The sequence below is a fragment of the Triticum dicoccoides genome, chromosome 6B (genome assembly GCF_002162155.2).
Source record: "Triticum dicoccoides isolate Atlit2015 ecotype Zavitan chromosome 6B, WEW_v2.0, whole genome shotgun sequence".
Lineage (NCBI taxonomy): Eukaryota > Viridiplantae > Streptophyta > Magnoliopsida > Poales > Poaceae > Triticum > Triticum dicoccoides.
In genome coordinates, this window is record NC_041391.1 from 366,452,558 (window position 1) to 366,456,606 (window position 4,049).

The window sequence follows — 4,049 nt, forward strand, 5'->3', positions numbered from 1 at the left end:
CAACCTGCATGAAACATTGCACTGGGCAGAAAATAATTTTAGAAAGGAATGCCGTAAGTTGCTGGCATTGCCATCAGGCTATCACACACTGCACTAAATTGGGCTTGTTGGACCATGCAGGGTCTGCACCAGATAATAGAAGCCCTGCAAGGGCCAACACGGCTATGGTTTGCTTGTGAGGAGGGGTCGATTTTCTGAGTTGCAGCCTAAATAATTTGTATCTTATGATCCAGAAAAGGAAAGAAAAACAATCTGTTTCTTACCGTGTTGGTTGGTTGGCTACACGCACATTTCCTATGAACCATGCCTTAATAGTCGAGCCGCCACTATAATCGCACATCGTGATCAGTCCTCCCTCGATGAAGTAGCATACCGACAAGTTAGTTAATTTTCTGAAGTTCCTAGAATAATTTTTTGACGCTGCCTGCTTCGATGCACTTTATTCTTAACCATTGGCTGATCTAAGCTCTTTTTTTACCAGAACACGTCGATGCATAGCATTAAACGCTTGCCCAAAAGAGTCCACAGCTCCCTGCGCTCAAGCATTATATTGTCTGACCTCCTGAGGGTCGTTGAGGAGTTGGCATATAATAGCAGCGACACAAATGCTTAAAAGGTATTCCTTTCACATGTAGGAAAAATAATTTCTATATGTTATGGATGAGGTATGGGGGGCAGTTTATCTTGGTAGTTAAGTCTTGGATTTAGTATTTTCCTTTCAGAGACATGCTTGTTGCTATTTCAGAACATTGAAACTTTATTTCGAATTTAGTTTCCTATATGCTTCATGCAAATGAAACTGCAATAAAGATACGAACTATGCTTGTCCTGAATGTGCTTATCCTTTTTATGCGTACAATTAGTGGAACCTTTGACATGTCCGGAACTAAGCTTTTGCATGTCTTGTGTATTCTAAAGCTTAGTCTTTTGTTATTGGGCCATTACTTGAAACATTGTCTTGGTCTGCCAGTCGTAGAATCATTTATGAGTAGCATAGGTGTTGCCTTGAATTGTATTCCTATGCATAGTCCAATACTTCTTTTTCCTTGATCTAATACTCCTTTTTCCTTAAGACAAGCAAAATGGATTCACATCCTCGATTATCTCTATGGTCCTACATCATCTTTCATAGACTAATTAAGTTATAACCGGCTGGCATTGTTTAGGAGAAATGTACCTTTCCATGTGCAAAGTGGTTAGACTTGGCATTACTGTTCAATATTTTGTACTCAACAGGAATCTTGCTATAGATACACACTAGTAGTCTAAAATCAATACTAGTAGAAACATGTGTTCTGTCAACTACTCGCCCATTTTGTTGCATGTCTCGAGCCACTCAATTTGTGATTAAATAGGTGTTCAGCATATAATTTTGCCAACTGATTGACCATTTAAGACTGGAAACAGCACCATATTTGTGACATCTAACTTTTCTTTATGACATCCAACTTGTTCTATTTCTTGCAGAAAGTGCTAGTACATTGGATAAGAACATTGGCACATGTGACTGGGAGCCCAAAAGACTAGTAAGTATGTTGTAAACCACTAAAACGTAACACCAAACATTTTGGTTTCTATACTACTGTCATGTTCGTGCTGGAAAAATGTTTGAATTTTGCTGCTTTCCATGGGATGAAACTATTTCATATCTTGAACTACATTCTTTGTGTGCTTATACCAAAATACAAGATCCTATGATGTTAAAAATTCATACAAGTTGTGGATGTCACTTCCTTAGATCACTTCCTATTTTGTCCTATGTGCAGTTTCCTAGACGGTGTTCTATGGAATCTTCACATACAGGAAACTAAAATTTATATCATAGGTAAGCATACGATGTAATTGTGGTGAACTAGATGTGCTTAATTTATGTGTCAATGCATGAAACTGCTGACATTTTTTATTTTCCCATTAAATTGGATATTCAGTTGATGCCTTGAAAGGAAATTTGATTAGAAATTCACTTGATGTTGTAGACGTATGTCTTATAAAACAGGAATGGTGCACTCAATAGACTCTTTCGGGTGTTGTAAATCAATGTAATGCAGATAATGTTTTATTATACATTTGTTTTTAAATTTTTCTCTTACTGTCCAGGTTGGAAATGTTCCTAAAGACGGGTTAAGATACCTTGCCGTAACCATATGTTCTGAGCTCACCTAGAAGACCTTACAAGCTTTGCTCTTTGCTCTTGTTCCATTTTGTACAACTTGGACGCCTTGAAACTGCAGATACTAAATTATGATGTAGTTCTTCACACGTAATCAGTAAATTGCATATATTTTTAACCTTGTAAATGTTTGATGAATAGAATTTATAATATGAATGTGAAGTACTTGTGCAGATTCCTTTTGGTTTATTTCAATGGATGCCTCGTCAGTGTGTATCTAAATGTAAAATAAATGACGAAATACAATACTAAAGTGTAATAATGATATAGATTGGGAAATACGATACCACTGGCATATTATCTGCCGGGAAAACTATTAACTACAGGGTGAACAAGCTTGCCGGGAGAATAGAAACTGCCGGGAGAAACTGGAACACGAGGGCATACAAACTGCCGGGAGATCTTTATCTGCCACGAATTATAATCCTTGGCAGCCGTTCTTGTGGCAGTTCTATCTGCCAGGAGAAAACCATTCCCGACAGTTTGCCTGCTATTCTAAGTCACTTCTCCCGGTAGTTTTTCTATCCTTGCATCAGTGTTGTGGTGTAGTGAGAGCTAACTAGAGAGGTAGATGGACTCGTATATGTGTTGAGAAGGAGAGACCTAGCCATGTGTTGAGGGAGATCGATCAACATCCATACATAAGTGAAGGACGAGAAATAGGTTGGGACACACACCGATAGAGAGAGAGAGAGAGAGAGTGAGAGGTAGAGTGCTAGAGGGGTGGTGGAGTTGCTTCTCGGAGATGGTGGGAGAGGCCTACTAGACAAACTGAGGGTACAACTGCAATATCAAGAAGAGTGGGGATATGTTTCTGTGTGTGCGTGTGCCTGATAGATGTGTTGGGAGGGATTCATGGATGATGATGGGGGGCCATGTGTTTGATAAGCAGACCTAACTAGATCGGTAGATCAATTGTTGTGTGTCGGAGGAAGGGAGAGACATAACTAGTGAGGTCGATCGATCAGCACGTGCGGAAAACGAGTTATAAACGACCTAGCTAGCTATATGTATAGTAGGAGATCGGTCGGTGTACATCCATTTGTTAGAGGCAAATAAGGCCCAGAGAGATGAATAGAGAGAGAGAGATTGAGCTAGGAGATGGTGCGAGTGACCTACTAGCTAGATAGGGGGAGGAGTGTGCGATTGTGAGATTGATGAAAAGAGGGGTGAGAGTTTACACGTGTGTGGGACTAAGGGAGTCCTGGATTAGGGGGTCCTCGGACAGCCGGACTATATACTTTGGCCGGACTGTTGGACTATGAAGATACAAGATTGAAGACTTCGTCCCATGTCCGGGTGGGACACTCCTTTGCGTGGAAGGAAAGCTTGGCAATTCGGATATGTAGATCTCCTTCTCTGTAACCAACTCTGTGTAACCCTAGCCCCCTCCGGTGTCTATATAAACCGGAGGGTTTAGTTCGTAGGACAATAGAACAATCGTAATCATAGGCTAGCTTCTAGGGTTTAGCCTCTACGATCTCGTGGTAGATCAACTCTTGTAATACTCATATCATCAAGATCAATCAAGCAGGAAGTAGGGTATTACCTCCATCGAGACGGCCCAAACCTGGGTAAACATTGTGTCCCCCGCCTCCTGCTACCATCAGCCTTAGACGCACAGTTCGGGACCGCCTACCCAAGATCCGCCAGTTTTGACACCGACATTGGTGCTTTCATTGAGAGTTCCACTGTGTCATCACGATTAGGCTTGATGGCCCTTTCAATCATCTTCAACGACGCGGTCCAGGGTGAGGTTTTCCTCCCCGGACAGATCTTCGTATTTGGCGGCTTCGTACTGCGGGCCAACTCGCTTGGCCATCTGGAGCAGATCGATATCTATGCCCCTGGCCATCAGTTCAGGTTTGGAAGCTTGAAC

The 4,049-nt window shown here is 41.5% G+C and overlaps 1 long non-coding RNA gene across 1 annotated transcript; it reads left to right on the forward strand.

Annotated features, from left to right (window-relative positions):
* The first annotated feature begins 432 nt into the window (after nucleotides 1-432).
* On the forward strand, nucleotides 433-2,116 carry LOC119321810. The gene is made up of 4 exons (XR_005155216.1): nucleotides 433-616; nucleotides 1,468-1,526; nucleotides 1,767-1,825; nucleotides 2,098-2,116. It is a non-coding gene; the product is annotated as an uncharacterized LOC119321810 (long non-coding RNA).
* The last annotated feature ends 1,933 nt before the right edge of the window (nucleotides 2,117-4,049 follow it).